The sequence below is a fragment of the Bos grunniens genome, chromosome 14 (assembly GCF_055505025.1).
Source record: "Bos grunniens cultivar Pamir isolate PY7600 chromosome 14, Bosgru_T2T1.0, whole genome shotgun sequence".
Lineage (NCBI taxonomy): Eukaryota > Metazoa > Chordata > Mammalia > Artiodactyla > Bovidae > Bos > Bos grunniens.
Window position 1 is genome coordinate 25687550 of NC_141178.1, and position 23008 is coordinate 25710557.

At 42.1% G+C, this 23008-nt stretch overlaps 1 long non-coding RNA gene across 1 annotated transcript in view; it reads left to right on the forward strand.

Annotated features, from left to right (window-relative positions):
• Positions 1 to 6275: 6275 nt before the first annotated feature.
• LOC147359208 (uncharacterized) overlaps positions 6276 to 23008 on the forward strand; it is a 103098-nt gene continuing 86365 nt past the window's right edge. The window contains exons 1-2 of the long non-coding RNA XR_015140634.1: positions 6276 to 7136; positions 11672 to 11787. This is a non-coding gene — a long non-coding RNA (uncharacterized LOC147359208). The remainder of the gene's footprint in view (positions 7137 to 11671; positions 11788 to 23008) is intronic.

Consider the following 23008-nt stretch of genomic DNA (forward strand, 5'->3'; position numbering starts at 1 on the left):
TGTTTTAAGGTCACTGAAAAGTCCTTTTAAAAAAGGAAGAAGAAAAAGGCAAAAGGAAGAAAAAGAGAGGAGAAAGAAGTCGGGAAGGAGAAAGGGGAGGAGGAAGGAAAAAGATACACACAAAAGAGGAATCATCAATGGGATGATAAAGTATTGGGCTACCCTGTAGAATACCTTTAAGTGCTTCTAGTATTAGAGGAGGCTGTTTGCATTAAAAGCAGACTAATTCAGTGACTGAGACAAAACTAAAACTCAGATTTCCAAGTCTCAGCTCCAGGGCTCTTTTTTGCTCCCAGCCATCTCTCACCAGGCCATATACAAGAAGGAAAGTGTTTATTTATTGCTCTATTATGACTGAAACCAGCATTATTTGGTGGTTATTCTCCAAAAAATTTAATGTTGAAACTTCAATTTCATGAAACAACGGGTTTGGTCAAAATGCCTTAGGAGTAACTTCTTTTTCTCATGGTATTTCCATGGCTGGTTCTAGCCAAAACCCAAACTACATATCCAGATGAAAATAAACATAAATCCAAAAAAAAAAAAAACCAAAAAACCAAACCCTCAGAAGTGGTCTGAGCTTAGTGTGAAGAGTGAACGAATGATGACTTAGGTTAGCTCATATTTTATCTGAACTTGATCCTTGACTTTTTTAAACTGGTTAGATCAGGATTTCTTTTCATTTTTTGTTGGGGTTTAAAGACCCTTGATTTTTATATGAATAAAATTGTTATTGTACTGGTAAAAAGAAATATTCAGAAATTTAGCCTACCTCACTAAATGTTAGGCAAATTCCAGTGATTGATGACATATTGTAATTATTTCCTCAGTTGCTCCTGGTAGGGTGTCTAATTAGGAATTGAGCTTTCTTTATAAAATAAAACAAAAGGAAGCCTTGAGTCTCTAACTTCTCAAATCACTCATTCTTAGGGAAAATGTGGTAGCACCTTTTGTGAGCTGTACCTTAATGTTAGAAGAAACTGAGTCAGAAGTTCCCTGGGTTCTTTTTTATTAGTTTGTGGACTTGGTGGCCTTTCTTTTTTTTCTAATATGGACAGGATGAAGCACATAAAAGCATTTATTAAAGGACATATTTTTGCCTAAAAACCAGCCCTGTTTCTGCCCCCACAGGATGTTGGTGCTCTCCACAGACCTCGTGTTGATTACCCTCTGTGGGAAGCAGCGGTCAACTCTAATTAACTAATTTACTTTCAACAAGTGTTTAATTAGGGCTTTTGCCCATATGTTGTGCTCTTTTGAAGATTCTGCACAATGTAGGGACTTTATTAAAATACAAAGAATTAATCTGGCTCTCTGACGTGAGAGGCCTTTGACCACATAGAAAATAATCTGAATCAGTCGACAAGTATTAAACTCAATAAATATATATGAAACAACAGAGGGCATTGAGCCAGCCACCATGGGGATAGAATACTGAGCCTTCAGACACTGGGCTGAAGAGAAGTACATGGAAACCAAAGGGCCATATTCAAAAGAGGCAGAATTGTGATCACTGCCGGTGGATTGAGAAGAATAATGAATTTTTTTCTGACTCATCACTGTGTGTCAGGTACTTTCTGCACTCTATCTCATTTCATGCTCCTAAGAATCCTACAATCAAAAATCATTCTCATTTTGCAAGTGAAGCAACTGAGACAAGAGTTTAAATAACAGGCAAAGATTTACAGTTGGCAAACTGCAAATTTGAGACTCCAACTAGAAGAGTTGGGGATGACAGAGTTACTTTAAAGAGGTGTTTCTCAAATGTTGATGCCCATTAGGACTCACCAGTGTGTGTCTGCGTGTGTGTGTGTGCTCACTCAATTACTCAGTCATGTCCAACTCTTTGCAACCCTTATGGACTATAGCCCGCCAGGATCCTGTCCATGGGACTTTACAGGCAAGAATACTGGAGTAGGTTGCCATTTCCTACTCCAGGGGATCTTCCTAACCCAAGGATTGAACCCGTGTCTCCAGCATTGGCAGGCAGATTCTTCACCATTGAGCCACCTGGAAAGCTCAGGACTCATCAGGGAATCTGGTGAAATTAGATTCTAATTCAGTGGGTCACAGGTGGGGTCTGAGATTCTATATTTCTAACAAGCTCCAGGTAGTTCTCATGCTACCAACACTCTGACCACACTTTCAAAAGCAAGGACTTAAAGGGACCAGTGAGGATTTCAACAAACTAAAATGTGGTAGAGAACATGCCAGCAGCTCTTGAAAATTAGAGGGCATCAGCAAATTAATCAATGACATAGAGCTAACAAAATTGCAGATGAAGTTCTAAAGCTCAGATCCAGGGCCAGGCACTGTGATTCTTAACCCTTTACTCTTTCTCCCGAGCACAAAGACTTCGTGATTGTAAAATGTGGATGTATTGGAAGTAATGACTGCAATTGGAATTTAACAATTAACTGCCTCTCCATGGTGCTGTCACATCTCAAACTGATTCCATCTCAGTTGATCGCCGTCCTTGAAGACGGAGCATAGGAGGTAGAGTCAAACTTTTAAACACTGCATTTCTATAAATTGTCCTAACAATGAGTAAAATGGAAGCATCACTGAGATCAGCTGTGCTCTTTCCTCAGAGGAATCAGATCATGCAGAAATTAAGTGTCAAGTAGGCCCTCTGGCTTGAATCCGGCATTGCCTACTAGCCGTGTGACCTAGGTTGAGTTGCTTAACTTTCCTGCGCTTCTGTCTGTAAAATGAGGATCATAGTTGCATCCACCTTTGAAGGTTTTTCCAAGTATTAAATGTGATATTATTGAAAAGTGCTTGAAATAGCTCTTAAAATGAAATCTCTGTTAGTTAATGTCAACTTGTTCTGATTTGCAGAACCTAGAATGAGCTCTGACACACCAGTGCGGAAGTGGCAATGGTAAAAAATGAACCAAATTAAGGGAGAAAATAAATTATTAAAGCTCGGCTCTGCCACTACTTTGCTAACTTTGGACAATTCACTAGATTTTCCCAAGCCTTAGTTTCTTCACTTGCAAGAGAAAGGATGTTGAGTAAACTGGATAATTCCAAACATTTCTGCCGATATAGTAAAGTAAGAATCTATGATTCCATTATGAATTAGAAGGGAGGGGAGGGACATGGAGATAAGAATTACTTGCAGATCTTTGAATAAAGCTGTTCAACCACACTCTCCAGACTGCTAGTCACCACCTAGCCCTGCCAATTTAGTAAATATACTGAAATATAGCTGCATTTTAACAAGTACCTCACACAGTTCTCATGTATGTGATCCATACTCTTTGAGAAATCCTGTCCTAGGTAATAAAGAAAAAAAATCCAGTCTAGAGTTATAGTTTTTGCAAATAATCCTTACATAGGTGATCCAGATGTGGATACTGAAAGATAACATCCAAGGTAATGGCAGTTATTTACTGAGCACATACTCTATGCCAGTGCAATAAATATTAGATATTATATGTATGTGTATGGGTATAAGATATCTATTTTTCACAAAATCCCTGTAGCTTTTTTGAGCTAGAATCCAAGTTACCTGAGTCTATTAATTCCATTTTCACCTAAGCCATGTTGAGTTAGGGTTTTAGCTCCTTGCAGCTCAAAATACCTAACTAATTCACATGCTTTATTTCAGGCACTATGGGTTTAAAGTGAGTTTCCCCAAAAAGCTCAGGAGACTCATGAGAGTGGGAAAGGGTGTCAGACTAGCAAAGTTGTGATAACTTTCCAAACAGATTTATTTAAGAAGCTATGGAAGCACTGGGGAGGAATAGGAATAGTTTAGGCTCTCCTCTCACCTTAGGAGAGGAAGGCCTGAACTAACTGCTGAAAAATGAGCAAACAAAACACATGAGAAGAATGTTGTAGGCAGAGGGACTGACTTGTGTAAAGGCACAGACATAGGGGAGAACATGGGTTATGGGGCTTGCAGGAAGCAGGTCTCATGTGCAAGCTAGATACGGTAGATTATCAGCAGGTCCATTGAGGCAACAAGAAAACATCTCCTCTGGGCACCATGTGGAAGAAATATCTGGGATGATATTATCTTGAATCTGAGAGATCTGGGTTTTAATCTCAGCTTTGCCCTTCCTTAGCTGAGTGATCCTGAGTAAATTGCTTAATCTCGCCAGGCCTCCATTTCCTTGTCTGAAAATTAGGGTTAATGATGTCTAATTTGCAAGTAAAGTTGAAAAATGAGGCATAAAAAGGGTTTGGCACGTGTATTTTTGCTATTAATTAGATTATGATTACTATCTTTATATTGTCACCCTGCTTATTTAACTTATATGCAGAGTACATCATGAGAAATGCTGGGCTGGAAGAAGCACAAGCTGGAATCAAGATTGCCGGGAGAAATATCAATAACCTCAGATATGCAGATGACATCACCCTTATGGCAAAAAGTAAAGAGGAACTAAAAAGCCTCTTGATGAAAGTGAAAGTGGAGAGTGAAAAAGTTAGCTTAAAACTCAACATTCAGAAAACAAAGATCATGGCATCTGGTCCCATCACTTAATGGGAAATAGATGGAGAAACAGTGGAAACAGTGTCAGACTTTATTTTTTTGGGCTCCAAAATCACTGCAGATGGTGACTGCAGCCATGAAATTAAAGGACGCTTACTCCTTGGAAGGAACGTTATGACCAACCTAGATAGCATATTCAAAAGCAGAGACATTACTTTGCCAACAAAGGTCTGTCTAGTCAAGGCTGCCATCTATGGGGTTGCACAGAGTCGGACTCGACTGAAGAGACTTAGCAGCAGCAGCAGTAGTCAAGGCTATGGTTTTTCCTGTGGTCATGTATGGACTGAGAGTTGGACTGTGAAGAAGGCTGAGTGTCGAAGAATTGATGCTTTTGGACTGTGGTGTTGGAGAAGACTTTTAAGAGTCCCTTGGACTGCAAGGAGATCCAACCAGTCCATTCTGAAGGAGATCAGCCCTGGGATTTCTTTGGAGGGAATGATGCTAAAGCTGAAACTCCAGTGCTTTGGCCACCTCATGCAAAGAGTTGACTCATTGGAAAAGACTCTGATGCTGGAAGGGATTGGGGGCAGGAGGAGAAAGGGATGACAGAGGATGAGATGGTTGGGTGGCATCACTGACTCGATGGACATGAGTCTGAGTGAACTCCGGGAGTTGGTGATGGACAGGGAGGCCTGGCGTGCTGCGATTCATAGGGTCACAAAGAGTCGGACACAACTGAGTGACTGAACTGACTGACTGACTCTCTTTATGCTGAGAATACAAAGAGAAAAAGACATTGCACCTGCTCTTGAGATGCTTAACATTTAGTTAATATGCAAGCAGTCCTCTGAGAATGGGAATGCACAGGATAAGTATGAGAAGTACACTTTTGAACTTAATAATAAATTTGATAATAAAGTATTGATTGGAAAATGATATAAACAGGTGACCAAGGTTTCATTTGAGATCATGGTTTCCAGAGCTGCATGGAGAATTGATCGTCAGTAGAGGCAGCAGATTGGTTAAGAGACTGTTACAGGGAGAGGTGAGGAGAGAGGGTGAGCTAGGGGTTAGCAGTGGAAGACAGAAAGCTAGATAGATTTGTGAGATATTTAGTAGAATTGACTGGATTTGGATGTCATGCCTCAGCTGCAAGTCTGGGATGATGCTTACATTTCTAATTTAAGAATGTTTACTACTGATGTCATTCTCCAGAACCTGGAATGCCAGAGGTAGAGCTAGAATTACCATCACGTGAAAAGAAAGCAAAAGATGTTTTAAGTTCATGGAAGCAGGCATCTCCGCAGGAGACACCTGAGTTACCTCCAGATTTCTCCATTCAGGCATCATCTGAATCAAAGCTCTGACCTCTCCGAGTGATGAACACCAGAGAGTCATAATTCTGTGCATAGTCTAGAGGCTTCTCACTACTCACATCAGTTGACCTGGTTGAGCATATATCACATGGGAAGCTTCAGCAGTAGGCTGGAATAACTTGGATAACTTTAACAGCCCCCTGTGTATTATCTGTAACTCCCTCATCAAGTTATGGGTCATAAATTGTGGCAGTGATTTCATGACTGTATACTTATCTCCAAATTCAAGTTGTATACATTTAAACATATACAGCTTTTTGTATGTCAATCGTACCTCAATAAAGTGTTCTTTGAAAAAAGCAAAATAGAATCACCATCATTTTCCCATTCTCATTTTCCTCACCTGATTCACCCAGCACTTCAGTTCAGTTCAGTCGCTCAGTTGTGTCCGACTCTTTGTGACCCCATGAATCGCAGCACGCCAGGCCTCCCTGTCCGTCACCAACTCCCAGAGTTCACTCAGACTCACATCCATTGAGTCAGTGATGCCATCCAGCCATCTCATCCTCTCTCGTCCCCTTCTCCTCCTGCCCCCAATCCCTCCCAGCATCAGAGTCTTTTCCAATGAGTCAGCATGAAGTGGCCAAAGTACTGGAGTTTCAGCTTTAGCATCATTCCCTCCAAAGAAATCCCAGGGCTGATCTCCTTCAGAATGGACTGGTTGGATCTCTTTGCAGTCCAAGGGACTCTCAAGAGTCTTCTCCAACACCACAGTTCAAAAGCATCAATTCTTTGGCACTCGGCCTTCTTCACAGTCCAACTCTCACATCCATACATGACCACTGGAAAAACCATAGCCTTGACTAGACGAACCTTTGTTGGCAAAGTAATGTCTCTGCTTTTGAATATGCTATGTAGGTTGGTCATACCCAGCGCTTAGCTAACAGTTAATTATCCTTCCCCTGCAATCTGTGTTATGCAATTTCAGCAAGCTGCCTTCTATCCTGGTACATTTGCCTAAACTTTTCTCTTTTGGGGGGTTTCCAAAGTTTTGTCCTTAAGCTAGCAATATCAGCATTATATGGGAACTTGTTGGAAATGCAGATCCTTAGGCTGTGTTCCATCCTGACTGTATCAAAAGCTTAGAGGTGGGGCCTACGCAGGCCAGGTGATTACAATGCAGGTTGGGTTTTGTGCAATCACGGGTCTACAGAAACCTTCGGCCTTCAGTGATAGGTAGCGTCCTGGCGTGCATGACCAGAAGCCTCGCCAGCAGCATTCTGTTAGTTTCCAGGGAGAAAAAGGATGACCTCCCATGGACAGCAGTGGGGCACCAAGATGGAGCCGCCTGACAGCCCTCACGGCAAACACAGGTAAGATCCTTCTGGGAGAATTATGATGAGTTGGGGCAGTTCTGTAACCAATTTGGCTCAACCTGGGTTTCTTCCCTACTTAAGGAATATCAGAACTCTCCGAGTAGCCATGATCCGTGCTACAGACTACCTTAAGTTTAGTCCAGTATCCATGCCCCCAACTCCCCTCGAAGAAAACGTGAGGCCCGGTGGAATATGTAAGAGGAAATCAAAAGGAAAAGTGTCCCTCAAACATGCCCCTCCCGCACACGGGGACATTCCACTATTCTTATGGACAAGACTCCTCAAACTCCAAGAGACAAATATAATAGCCCATCATGCCAGGTCAATGGGTAGAATTTCAAGGGTCAACAAGCCACGGTCTTAAAGGCTCCAATTACAGCTTGACCACCACACAGATGCTCAATTGTCTACTGGCCTCTGTGGCACAACTCTGTGCTTCTCGGGGAATGGGGGAAGGTCCCTTGGCTCTTTCTCAAGGAAAAGGAATTAATCCTATCATGACCTCTAGGTCTCAGCTCCCAACTGCCCATTAACTCTCTGACTAAGTGGCATGCCTGGGTGGGCTGCATGGTTTGCGAATTGCTATGAAATCCCTTCCTATCCATTTCAGAGTAAAATCGTAGGTACAGAGGTATTTCCTTTCTCATTAAATCATTTGTTTCCTCATTCCCAGTAAGCTCTTTTGTTGAAATATTGCTGAAAATACTTAAACTGTCCCATCCCTGATGATACGCAACTGCAGTTGGAAGAGCCCCTTTCTCTAACGACGAGAGGCTGTGTTAGACTCGAGCTAAATACATGCAGCTGCCAACCATCGTGCTGCCTGGTTTCTCACAGTTCAGCTCCTCCCTGACCCTCATAGCTGATTACACTCGCAGCCCTGCTCACAGTTAGACATCTACGGACAGGATCTAGACATGTAGGACTACCCAGAGGTCAAATGGGAGACTTTTCATCTGTTTGTTTTTCTCCAGTCTTACTAGGAATTGTTAATTGCAAGTAGCCAGACAGCTAATTCTGACCCAGTCCTTAGGGACATCTCATTTGCCTCTACTCACTCTGTCTGTCATTCAGTGCTGTTGCAATGAAGACCTCTGGACTCTCAGAATACGCTAAACTCTGACTGAGTGACAAGGGTTTAATTAAAGCAGTCTTCATTTCCCCATCTGTAAAATGGGGGTAGCTTTGAACATTAAATAGAAGAATGCATACAAAGTTAGTGTTGAACCTAGTACATGGTGCTGAAAAATTGTTAGCGCTGAGATGATGATAATGTGGACAGTTTTGGTGCTCCCCAGAAGTACCCTGCTATTTTCTGTGTTTTCCCCCAGAGGCTTTTAGCCAATGACTGGTGGGTGTAGGAATATTAAAGCCCCAGGACCCACTGGGACCACAAGGTTTCTCTGGAATGAAAGAAAAAGAAGGGATCACAAAAATGAGAGAAAGGATCCTCCTTGCTTTAACATAATGGCCTCGGCATAGTTTTTTGTGGATAATTCTTGACTTTGTGGTCTTCAGCAGTGTCAGTACTCATTCCAAGGGTGCCAAAGCCAGTGCAAGTGCCAACTTAACCTGATGGAGGAAGCTGTAACTTCATGAGTGGGCCAGCAGCTTCCAGGATACGGGGGTACAGCAGTAGGGGTAAATGTTAATAAATCACTGGTAGCCATGAGAAGTGTGGACGGTTAACAGAAGTTTGAAGGACTTTATTTGTGAACTCTGAAGGTTCTCCCAAAATAACTAGGGGATCTTTGATAGTAATAATAAATTATTATCTTTGATAGTAGTAATTACTATTTATTAATAGTAAATAAAAATAGTACCAGAAAAAATTTAATACACTACTGAATCAGGACAAGCTTTTTCCATGACTTTCAAGGTACAGGAATGGCAGCTATAGAGCTTCCTACCTCCTTCCACCTAACCCGCTAGACCACAGATGAGAAAGCAGGAGGAAGGATTAGGAGTCCAAGGTGGTCTGGCCCAAGAAGAACCACAGGTTCTTTGCCTGGCCCAGATCCTTCCTGTCCAGTGTGATGTGGCTCACTAGTAACTGATCACCTCTTGCCTTCCAACTCCATTGCAGAATGCTCTTGTGCGAATTATCAGGCCTACTAGTGTATGACATTGGGCTTCCCAGGTGGCGCAGTGGTAAAGAATCTACCTGCCAATGCAGGCTATGTGAGAGACACAGGTTCAATCCTTAGGCCAGGAAGATCCCCTGGAGGAGGAAAAGGCAACCCACTCTAGTATCTTTGCCTGGAAAATTCCATGGACAAAGAGGCCTAACAGACTACAGTCCATGGGGTTGCAGAGAGTCAAACATGACTGAGTATACACACACACAGTGTATGATATTAGAATCTATAATAAATTATTTATTATTTATGTTGATAATTTCTTTATTTTTCTAAATCAGTTCGATCAAAGTCAGCCCTGCACAACTCATGGGAAACCCAGTTGCACTTATCCTTTATAGGTCTCCTTATCTTCCTATGGTTGTATAAGAATCTTGGCACTTCCTGATGATAAGGCTCCAAGCTTATGGACTCTGTTCTGTCATTTCTGATTAACCAGACCCTTGTGGCTCCCTGGAAAGTATTTTCCTACAGCAAATCTGGCCTCCATGGCCTTTGACCAGGCTCCCACAGCCATGGAACTCATACTAATTCTCGCATAGTTCTTAATTCAAGTTCCCTAATACTCACATGGTCGCCTTATCTGAATTCTTGTCACCTCCAGGGTCCCATGTGTCTCGTAGCTCCAAGTGTCAAGCAATTTCACTCACCCTTCAATGAATGGTTCCATTCTTCTAGTCAGTCCTCAAGAACACCTGATCTAGAAAAATTTAGCTCTAAGATCTTATAATAATAGCATCAGCAATAGTTGACATTTAGTGAACTTTTTTATATTTCCAGAACTATGGTAAAAGCTAAAATTATAACAGCTTATGTGGTATTAAAGAACTTACCTACTCTCTTGATTCATCCCACCCTCTCCTCCCCTCTTCTCTGTCCACAAGTCTGTTCCTCAGCATTGGAACATATATATTACCATGGGTAGAATAGATAGCTAGTTGGGATGCTACTGTGTAACACAGGGAGCTCAACCTGGTATTCTGTGACAACCTGGAGGGGTGGGAGGAAGTTTCAAGCGGAAGGGGATATGTATATACTTATGGCTGATTCACAATGTATGGCAAAAACCAACACAACATTGTAAAGCAATTATCCTCCAATAAAAAAGACCTTCCCTAATTAAAAAATAGAAAAATATATAAAGAACTGTAAAATATGGTGCTAAGTTCTGACATTTGTTCAGTCGCTCAGTCATGTCCAACTCTTTGCATTCCCATCGACTGCAGTATGCCAGGCTTCCCTGTCCTTCACCGTCACCATCACTTGCTCAGGCTCCTGTCCATTGAGTCAATGATGCCATCCAGCCATCTCATTCTTCTGTTACCCCCCACTTCTTCTGGGGAGTTCTGACATAGTAAAATTCATATAGCAAAAGAATAAGAGCAGCCATTTATCGAGAGTTTACGCATTGTGCCAAGCTGTGCATTTATATAATATACACCCTCTTTTATTTTTTCCTCATAACAAACTGTTTTAGGTTTGTTTTGAGGTATATGAGGCACAGAGGTTAAGGATCTTGTATAATGTCCTCAGAAAATAAGTGACAAGGCTGAGATTTGAATCCAGATCAACCAGCAAAGCCTGCTACACCTTATCCCCTTTCCCACCCCACCATGGGCACAAAATGAGAGATATTTAGTCTTGGGGCCTAGAGAGATCTTTCTAGTGGAAAGAATGGAAATTATATTTGAGAAGAGACCAAAAGAGTACCTAGGAGTTCGCGCATGACAGGTGCTGGTCTATGTATCCATGTTGGCAGTGGAGAAAGGAGATAGAGAATTCCCAACAGAGGGAACAGTAAGTGCAAAAGGAACAACAAAGCACAGCGCTCATTACTGATTCTGTCTGCTGCTACTCTGGAGATGTAAAAGATCGGGAAGTTAAAAAGTTGAGGAGTTTGAACATTGCTTTGAGGATGATGTGAAGCCAGTGATATATTTTTAAGATGAGATTAACAAAGTAAAATGTAGAAAGATGTTGTCTAGATTATGCAATAGGAACTGTATTTGGACACGTCTGGAAGTAGGAAGGTCTTTCTGAGTCTTCCCCTCAAATGTGCATGTATCTTGTGTGTGTTTTAGTGTGTAACTATGGGGATACACTGTATCATTGTGTTCTACAATTTTTGCTGAATCTATTTATTCAACAAATATTTGCAGAGTGCTCTCAGGTAGGGACATTACAAGAAATGAGGATTACGGACCAATATCCCTCATGAATATAAACGCAAAGAATATATAAGCAAATCAGACTCAGCAATATTTAAAAGAATAATACATCATGACCAAAGGAATTGTATTTCTGGGACTTTAGGTTGGATTCGCATTAAAAATAAATAAATCGATGACAGTGGCATTATCAAGATAGGTCATTCCTGACTTTAATTCCCCTCAGGAGAAGAACAAATAACATCTATTCAAGAACAAGACACAACTGAGAGAATCCTAGAACACAGATGCAGCTGAAGCAATGCTCTGCAGCACAGAGACCAAGGCAGACTGCATTTGAAGGTAAGAGAAGTGGCTACATGTTGATTGCATTGTGCCTCCCCCAGGACAATGCAGCACCATGTTAGGAAGGTCTCCCCTGAGCCTCTGACTCCCCCAGTGGAGAAAGAGACCAAGGGGGGCCAACCAGCCTTCTCTAGCTTTGTGAGTCTCTTTATAGCAACTTTTACTATGATCTCACACCATGGAGATTACAGGGGAATCCAAGAGGCCCAGTCACTGGGAATATGACCGTGACAGAGAAGAGGGGTGGGGTTTGCAACCATCAGCACATGGGGTTTGGCAAATGCCCAAGTAATAATCCCAAGCCAACAGCTTTGTTCATCTGCAGACCCAAGTCGGGTATACTCTGAACAGGAAACTTGGTGGGCATACACTTCTGACTGATTTGAATTCTCAAATAAGGAGTTTTGCTGACCTTAGAGCCCAGTTTGCCCACACCCGGGTGGGGTGCTGAGTCACAGCCCTACCTGCTATGGAGAGTGCCTTTAAGCTTGATCTGACCAGGAGGGCTGGTGACAACTCCTGGCAGGTGTGTGGACAAGGTGCACTTGAGCAGAGAGGCAGGCGGTCAAGGCTGTTGTCCTCAGAGCAAAGCCAGTATTGGGCCTGAAGGCATCTCATGCTACGTACAGGCAGGATTAATTTACCTCCTGGCCTCTCCCAACCAGAGAGCCTGTTTGGGAGATTGATGGTAGTTTCAGGTGGTGAGAGAAATAGATGAAGATGATAAAGAGATATACAATGAATAAGTCATGGGGATATGATGTCTGTCTAGGGATTATAGTCAATAATTAACTGGTTTTATTGCAATGATCATTTCATATTGTGCTTATCATTTCATAATGTATAAAATATCACATACTATGCTGTGTACCTGAAACTAATATATTATTATAAGTTAATTCTAACTCAATTTTAAAAAGAAAGTGAACCAATAGCCTAGAGTAGCAGCTCCTCCTCTCTGCCCTGCAAAAAATAACCTAGATAGTTCCACCTGCTGTGGAGGCTTTCAGTCCCATCAGACCTGAAGGACTGACCTGAATTGTGACAACTCCTGGGAGCTGTACCATTCATTGGGAGTCAAGCAGAGAGAAGGGCAGACAGAGCCAATAGTTTATAGAGCAAATACAGTGGTCCTATTCAGCCAAAGAACTTGGGGAGTGGGTTCTTGGCTTGAGTTGAGATAACAAAGAAAGGGCTTTACTGGTTTCAGAGCTGCTTCTCCAACTGTGCCTGGGCAGGGAATTGAATCATCGTCCTGCTCATCACTGAATATAGCTTTCAGCCTGTCTGATCAGAGAACCTAACTAGAGCACATGAGAGGCTGCCTAGCCCAATGAACAGCTCTTTGTACAGTGGCTCTTGAACTAAGAACATAGCCCAGGGCTTCCCCATGTGTCTAGCAAAACTGGTGGTGTCACCTGACCGGGTAATTCAGTGTACACTGAGGCCTGATTTGGGCCTCTAAATAATAAGCTGTATAGGCTGTGGACCCTGGCCTACTGCCCTTCCAGGGCATAGGGAACTAATTCATAGCCTTATCTACTACTGAATATAGTACACAGTCCCAACCATCTAATAAGACTGACAAGAGAATTCGGGCAACTGTGGAGCCCATTCTACAGCCTTTTGGGTAGAGAACCGTCTAGTAGTCCTATCCAGTTCTTCTCAGCCAGTGACACACCCCTAGTCCCTAACCTCAGAGCTCAAGGAGTTGCCTTGCCCCAAAATAGACCATAATAGCAGGTCCCACCCACCTAACAAACACAGCCAGAAACTCAAACTGATGTGACTAGTGAAGAACTGCATCTGCCAAAACAAATACACACATTCTGGAAGAGAAGCCCCATTACTCAAGTGGGCAGATACCAACATAAGGAATCATGAAAAATGGTAAATATGACACCACCAAAGGAAACTAATTAAGATCAAATAAGTGACCCTAAAGAAATAAAGATCTATGAGCTGTCAGACAATGAGTTCTGAATAACTTCTTAAAGAAGCTTAGTGAACTACAAGAAAACACAGACAACTAAACAAAATTAGAGGAAAGGAAATAGCAATCATCTAAAACAAACAGAAATCCTAGAGTTGAAAAATACTGTAACTGAGCTGACTGTGGCTCAGATCATGAACTCCTTATTGCCAAATAAAAATTCAGACCTAAATTGAAGAAAGTTGAAGCTGAAACTTCAACACTTTGGCCACCTGATGCAAAGAACTGACTCATTTGAAAAGACCCTGATGCTGGGAAAGATTGAAGGTGGGAGGAGAAGGGGACGACAGAGGATGAGATGATTGGATGGCATCACCGACTCAATGCACATGAGTTTGAGTAGACTCCGAGAGTTGGTGATGGACAGGGAGGCCTGGCGTGCTGCAGTCCATGGGGTTACAAAGAGTCGGACATGACTGAGTGACTGAACTGAACTGCACTGAGCTCCAGGGAAGAAAAGAGCACTCATGAGGAATAGCAGTAACCATTTCTACTCGGCCTTGAGTTAGGTCACCTCTGTATTTCTGAGCCATAATTGAGTCCTTCAGGATATCCCATTGATTCTGTACATTTACAACACCACTTTGATAGGATCTAGAAAACAGGAAGTAGCAAGTGTTATTGTTGTTTTGTAGGACAAAAGGTAGAAAGTAAATCCCCCCCAAATAAAGGAATTTTCTACCTTGATTAAGTTTCTGGGCATCCATGGCCTGGAGTCTGAATGGATTTTCTCTCCAAAGTAAAATACTTTGGATGAGATATAGGAAAGGATATCCTCCTAGTGGGCAGAATCTTCCTAATATCCTCTTTGTACAGCACCTTAGGGCTGAAAAAATGACTCTGCAAGCTGTAACTGTGAAAAGCGATCTTAATGATCAAGGGGAAAAAGTTCTGTGACCTTTAAAATTTTTTGTCAAACATTAAAAACTCTGTCAATTATAAACGCATAGGCCAATAAAAAGTGACACTAATATTTATGTAATATTATGTAATTTAAAGTATTAGAAACATTGAGAATTAGAGTGTTTTATTTCTTTGTTTAAAAAAAAAAGCTTATCGAGAGTAATTTGAGCAGTGATTGCCTTCTTTTTGAATAACTTGCAATATGGAAAGAGTGTCTTTCTATGCCTTGGTGAATTGCCAAACTCCTTTTTATCCTTCTAACATTTTATTATTTGAACGTACACTGTCATGAAATATATCTGAGTGTTATCTCTGTGATGTGTTTTTTGTCAGCACCACTTCCTCTGAAATTGTCTTTCAGTTCAGTTCAGTCGCTCAGTCGTGTCTGATTCTTTGCGACCCCATGAATCGCAGCACGCCAGGCCTCCCTGTCCATCACCAACTCTTGGAGTTCACTCAGACTCACGTCCATCAACTCAGTGATGCCATCCAGCCATCTCATCCTCTGTTGTCCCCTTCTCCTCCTGCCCCCAATCCCTCCCAGCATCAGAGTATTTTCCAATGAGTCAACTCTTTGCATGAGGTGGCCAAAGTACTGGAGTTTCTGCTTTAGCATCATTCCCTCCAAAGAAATCCCAGGGCTGATCTTTTTCAGAATGGACTGGTTGGATCTCCTTGCAGTCCAAAGGACTCTACCTCTTGTCATAACCAATTTCCTCACTTATGTCCATTAGTTTGCCTTCAGTAACTTCCTCTGACTACATATCTAGAGTCTCTCAAATGGTAAAAATCTCAAAATTCCTAAGGTTAGCCATTTTTTCCCATAGCTCCAGTTACATTTTATTTGAATTTCACTCCCAGAGTTATCAGTTTTTGTTTCTTTGCTGCACATCCATTTTTGTGGGCCAATTTCCTTTTAGGATTATCCAATTTTGTAAATCACACAGGTTTATCACCAGGAGATGAGGAGGCAACAAATGACACGCTGTGTTGTTTGTGTGAACTGAATAGCAGATGAGAAATGACCATTGATAGACGTTGAAAGAAGTGACATGATCAGTCACTGATTATTAGGTGTGTCTGTTGTTTCCTTAGTGATCTGTGGACCAAGAGCTGGCAGTGAAGTTTGTACTTTATGCAGTCTCTCAGGGGCAATAGACCATGGTAACTGAAATTTGAACTGTGTTATTGGGGGATTGTTGTTAAACTGAGATAACTGAAATTTGTGCATGTAAGTTATGGTCTGCATAGTTATATGCCACGGGAGGACCACTGATACTTTTTTTGTTTGCCTTGAAGCATACATGGTCAAAGGTAAGAGCCTATACTGATCTTTAGGCATGGTTTGACCATTTAGTCAAAAGCAAGAAATTTTAGCCAATTAGTGAGCACCAAAGAATTGATCCTTTGGAACTGTGGTATTGGAGAAGACTCTTGAAAGTCCCTTGGATTGCAAGGAGATCCAACCAGTCCATTCTGAAGAAGATCAGCCCTGGGATTTCTTTGGAGGGAATGATGCTAAAGCAGAAACTCCAGTGCTTTGGCCACCTCATGCAAAGAGTTGACTCATTGGAAAAGACCCTGATGCTGGGAGGGATTGGGGGCAGGAGGAGAAGGGGACGACAGAGGATGAGATGGCTGGATGGCATCACTGACTCAATGGACATGAGTCTGGGTGAACTCCGGGAGTTGGTGATGGACAGGGAGGCCTGGCGTGCTGCGATTCATGGGGTCGCAAAGAGTCGGACACAACTGAGCAACTGAACTGAACTGAAGTGACAAAGATGTTTTGGAAAGGATCACATGGTGGTCCTCTCAGAATGGGCGCAGAATGAGAGAATAATTGCATCATACGTGTTCACTGAAGGTCCCCTTTGTGAAAGAAGCTTTCAGTAATAACATGAACAAAATGATATACCCCATGTTCATCAAGTCAGCCACTCCCAATCCCCCTAATGTTTGATTAATGGATTCCTCTGCTTTATTGACTATGCCAAAGCCTTTGACTGTGTGGATCACAATCAACTGTGGAAAATTCTGAAAGAGATAGGAATACCAGACCACCTGATCTGCCTCTTGAGAAATTTGTATGCAGGTCAGGAAGCAACAGTTAGAACTGGACATGGAACAACAGACTGGTTCCAAATAGGAAAAGGAGTACGTCAAGGCTGTATATTGTCACCCTGTTTATTTAACTTGTATGCAGAGTACATCATGAGAAACACTGGGCTGGAAGAAACACAAGCTGGAATCAAGATTGCTGGGAGAAATATCAGTAACCTCAGATATGCAGATGACACCACCCTTATGGCAGAATGTGAAGAGGAACTCAAAAGCCTCTTGATGAAAGTGAAAGTGGAGAGTGAAAAAGTTGGCTTAAAGCTCAACATTCAGAAAACGAAGATCATGGCATCCGGTCCCATCACTTCATGGGAAATAGATGGGGAAACAGTGGAAACAGTGTCAGACTTTATTTTTCTGGGCTCCAAAATCACTGCAGATGGTGACTGCAGCCATGAAATTAAAAGACGCTTACTCCTTGGAAGGAAAGTTATGACCAACCTAGATAGCCTATTCAAAAGCAGAGACATTACTTTGCCAACAAAGGTTCGTCTAGTCAAGGCTATGGTTTTTCCTGTGGCCGTGTATGGATGTGAAAGTTGGACTGTGAAGAAGGCTGAGTGCCGAAGAATTGATGCTTTTGAACTGTGGTGTTGGAGAAGCCTCTTGAGAGTCCCTTGGACTGCAAGGAGATCCAACCAGTCCATTCTGAAGGAGATCAGTCCTGGGATTTCTTTGGAAGGAATGATGCTAAAGCTGAAACTCCAGTACTTTGGCCACCTCATGCGAAGAGTTGACTCATTGGAAAAGACTCTGATGCTGGGAGGGATTGGGGGCAAGAGGAGAAGGGGACAACAGAGGATGAGATGGCTGCATGGCGTCACTGACTCGATGGACGTGAGTCTGGGTGAACTCAGGGAGTTGGTGATGGACAGGGAGGCCTGGCGTGCTGTGATTCATGGGGTCGCAAAGAGTCAGACATGACTGAGCGACTGATCTGATCTGAAAAGTGCCATGATGGCAGGAATGTATTGTATGCAAGGTCAACAACATAGACTGCTCTCATCAAGCCTAGTCAGATTACCCCCACTCCTGGGTATGCCATATTCTAAAAACAACCAAAACCGAGTCCCTGGAGAACCAGCCAGTAATTCAGTGAAATGATATTTCAACCCTGTCATCATTGTGTTAGTCTGTTTGCACTGCTCTAAAAAAACAAAACAAAACAAAACAAAAAAAAATATATATATATATCCCCAGACTAGGTAGCATATAAACAACAGAAATTTATTTCTCACACTTCCAGAAGCTGCAGGTCTGAGGTTAATTTATGTTCAAGAGAGGGCCCTCTTCCAGGTCACAGACTTCTTCCCGTGTCCTTACATGTATAGTGGAAGGGGTTAGGGGGCCCCGTGAGGTCTCTTTTATAAGAGAGCTAACCACCTCCCCAGAGCCCCACCTCCTGATGCAATCACCTTGAGAATCAGGATTTCACCATATGAATTTTGAGGCAAGACTTCCATTAAGACCACAGCAGTCATGGAAGAAAAAGTGCTTTGTGTTTATGGTATTTCTACATTTGGGTTTGCCTCCCCTACCCACCATACTTAGGCTAAAAATTACATCTAAACTTCTTCTCTGTTAGAGTTTTCTTCTCCACAAATATCTTGATCAAGAAACTCATTTTTTCAGCAAAAGAAGTGAGCCTGTAGTCACTAATCATCATGGAGCTCATGAGTCTTACTGTGTATCTCATTACACATATGAAATAAAATTTATCAAAGACTCAGTACAGCATCAGTTGGCAATCAACACCTTGCAAGATTGGAACATGGCATATACTCTGAACCAGTGACTGAGATGCGATGCTGTTACCCTCAGAGTTAGAACACTTGGATCTGGAAACCCAGGGTTGGATGTGAACATTACATCTCCCATTATTATACCTTATTACTCACTTGCAAAAATTTTCCTCTCAGTCCTCAAACTCTGAGCTTTGCTGTTTGGAGAATTTAGCACCCCAAGAGAGAAATATTTCCACAGTGGGGCATAGCAACTTCTGCATTGAACTGGGAACTGTGACTGACCATTGCCATTGGGGATTTTCATGGTATTTGACAAACAGGAAGGAACAGGCTACCCCTGTTCTGCCTAGGTAATTGGTTCAGATGAGGGGTCTTTACTTTTTCCATAAAAGAACAGGTAGTTTTTCTGGTTTTGTGGGGCATATGTTCTCTGTCACATTACTCAGCTCAACTGTGGTATGAAAATAGTCATCAGATCAGATCAGATCAGGCGCTCAGTCATGTCCGACTCTTCACAACCCCATGAACTGCAGCACGCCAGGCCTCCCTGTCCATTACCAACTCCCGGAGTTCACCCACACTCATATCCATCCAGTCGGTGATGCCATCCAGCCATCTCATCCTCTGTCATCCCCTTCTCCTCCTGCCCCCAATCCCTCCCAGCATCAGAGTCTTTTCCAATGAGTCAACTCTTCGCATGAGCTGGCCAAAATACTGGAGTTTCAGCTTTAGCATCATTCCTTCCAAAGAAATCCCAGGGCTGATCTCCTTCAGAATGGACTGGTTGGATCTCCTTGTAGTCCAAGAGACTCTCAAGAGTCTTCTCCAACACCACAGTTCAAAAGCATCAATTCTTTGGCGCTCAGTCTTCTTCACAGTCCTACTCTCACATCCATACATGAGTCAGTACTTAAATAAACGGCCATGGCCATATCCTTACCAAATACGAACAAGACACAGAACCAAAAGATGAAAGGGTCTCTTCTTTCCCCTAAGTCATCCCTATTTGAAACACAGAAGTATCAGTTATCCTTTCAAATTCTCCATGTTCCTGACAGGGACAGTAAAATGGGAATTCCTACTATCTGAGAAGTATTGGAAAGAAATTTTTAATCGATCTTACATTCATATCTTTCTCAAGACTTGAGGAGTAACTGAGCATTATACATGTATAGCTCAGCTTCCTCTGGGCTTTGCCTTTTGGGGGAAGTTTCAAATATCCATGTATTTTTCCACATATAGTCTTTACTTCTCTGATTGCTTCTCTATAGTAAGGTTAGTGGGCGAAGGTCAGACCCTGCAAGAGAAAGTAGGTCTGTTTTCTGCAGTTTTGCAACTGCTTTTGCCTGTACCTAGTAGATAAACTTGGAGAAGGCAATGGCACCCCGCTCCAGTACTCTTGCCTGGAAAATCCCATGGACAGAGGAGCCTGGTAGGCTGCAGTCCATGGGGTCCCAAAGAGTCAGACACAACTGAGCAACTTCACTTTCACTCTTCACTTTCATGCATTGGAGAAAGAAATGGCAACCCACTCCAGTGTTCTTTCCTGGAGAATCCCAGGAACGGGGGAGCCTGGTGGGCTGCAGCCTATGGGGTTGCACAGAGTCGGACACGACTGAAGCGACTTAGCAGAGCAGCAGCAGCAGTAGTGGATAAACTTAACTTCTTCTTTAATTACCTCAGTCCTTGTGTAAGGCTCACTGTTTTATTCATTGATTCCCCTCCCCTAAACCTCTCCTCTATTCCAGGGTAACCAAAAACAAATTTAAGACTTTTCCTCAAGTGACAGTTTCTATAATACTGAAAGTGTCTTGCTATTGTGAACCATGAGTGTTTATATTGATAATGATCCCCATGAGCATCCCTTAGAATGAAGATGGGAGAATATAAACTCCCCAGGTAAAAAGAAGGTTAGGGATTTTGGAAGGCCAGGAACCCAACAACAATTTATTAAAACAAACAAAAAAAAGTTCTAGCTATTGCTTTAGGCACTTTAGATATATTACCTCATTTAATTCTTTAACCATTTAAAACTTAAAACAACCTAAATAGCATATCCTCACTTCAGATGAGAATTTCAACACCTCACTACTTAACCAGAAATGTAAAATAACTTAATATAACCTATGCAAACTGCATGTGTGCCTGCTCAGTTTTTGCGACCCCATGGACTGTAGCCCTCCAGGCTCCTGTGTCCTTGGGATTTTCCAGGCAAGAATACTGGGATAGGTTGCCATTTCCTACTTCAAGGGATCTTCCTGATCCAGGGATCAGACCTGCATCTGTTGTGTCTCCTGCATTGGCAGGCAGATTCTTTATCACTGTGCCCCCTGGGAAGCCCCATGTATACAAACTAGTAAGCCACACAACCAGAATTTAAACACAGGTTTCTTTGACTCTCAAATGTGTACTCTTAAGCACTGTGCCATATCAGTGATTAGTGGATGGGAAGCTAAAACAATTAGCCACGATCATTTGGCAGCCAACCCTTCCAAAACAGAGATAATTCTGAGTAGCAGAAACTACTCAAGAAAGACTGGTAGTTCATCTGTGGCCATTCCTAACTGAAGTTGAGCGTTCCATTAATCAAATATCTTCCTATTTATAGAAATCTGAACTTGGGCATATCCTAATTCACGACTTTTCAGCAGAGTTTCAGTTCCTGACTTATACAGGATGAACACAACCCATTGATAAACTGACAGAATAAAAGAACAACACGTAGGATTCTGCTATGAAGAAATCCAGTGAGGGAGACCTTTCATGGTCCAACTCATGAGTGTCACATTTTATACTGTCTCCACTCTTTCTGCTTTGGTTGTTGGTGTTGTTTAGTTGCTAAGTTGTGTCTGACTTCTTGTGACCCGATGGATTATAGCACAGCAGTCTTCCCTGTCCCTCACTGTTTCCTGGAGTTTGCCCAAGTTTATGTCCATCATGTCGGTGATGCTATCCAAGCATCGCATCCTCTGCCACCCTCTTCTTTTGCCTTCAGTTCTTCCCAGCATCAGAGCCTTTTCCATTGAGTCGGCTCTTCACATCAAGTGGCCAAAGCACTGGAGTTTCACTTCAGCATCAGTCCTTCCAATGACTATTCAGAACTGATTTCTCTAGGTTTGAATGGTTGGATCTCCTTACTGTCAAAGAGACTCGCAAGAGTCTTCTTCAGCACGATATTTGAAAGCATCGATTCTTCGGCACTCAGCCTTCTTTATGGTCCAACTCTCATATCCATACATGACTACTGGGAAAACCAGAGCTTTGACTAGATGGACCTTTGTCGGCAATGTGATTTACTTTTTAATACACTGTCTGAGTTTGTCATAGCTTTTCTTCCAAGGAACAAACATATTTTAATTTCATGGCTGCAGTTACCATTTGCAGTGATTTTGGAGCCCAAGAAAAAAAGTCTGTCTCTGTTTCCATTGTTTCCCCATCTATTTGCCATGAAATGATGGAACCAGATGCCAAAAACGTTCTTAGTTTTTGAACGTTGGGTTTTAAGTCAGCTTTTTTCACTCTCCTCTTTCACTTTCATCAAGAGTCTCTTTAGTTCCTCTTAGCTTTCAGCCATTACAGTGATATCATCTGCATATCTGAGGTTGTTGATGTTTCTCCCAGCAATCTTGATTCCAGCTTGTAACTCATTCAGCCCAGAATTTCACATGATGTACTCTGCATATAAGTTAAATAAACAGGATAACAATATGCAGTCTTGATGTATTCCTTTCCCAATTTTGAACCAGTCCGTTGTTCCACATCTGGTTCTAACTCTTGCTTCTTGACCTGTATACAGATTTTCAGGAGACAGGTAAGATGTTCTGGTATTCCCATGTCTTGAAGAATTTCCACAGTTTGTTGTGATCCACACATTCAAAGGCTTTAGAGTAGTCCATGAAACAGGAGGAGGGTTTTTTCTGGAGTCCCCTTGCTTTCTCTCTGATCCAATGAACACTGTCAATTTGATCTCTGATTCCTCTGCCTTTTCTAAACCCAACTTGTTCACTCTGCTAAACTAGGCAGTATTTTCAAAGTCTCCCTTTTCTATAATTCCCATAATTTTTTTTTTCTGGAAAAAATTATAGAACCATTCTGATTCACTGAAAATCCATGATACATATAGCTTAGCTGATGTTCTATAATATTTTTATACTTATTTTATTGGCTCTTAAATACCTTCCTCCACAGCCACTATACTAAAGGCCCCCAGATATTTCCACTCAGATTAAATAACTCCACCTACTTGTATTGAGAAGGAAGCCATATGACATATTTCCTCAATTCTCTTCTCTGAAATGTGTCTTGATATCATACCATGATTGGACTGTCTTTGTAAATACAGAAAGTGAGAACACAAGGTACACAATAGACAATTACAATGATAGACTGCTTCTATATATAGCCAAAAGTTCATGTAACTGCTCAGCCATCTGGCTTATACATGGAAGAGAGTAGA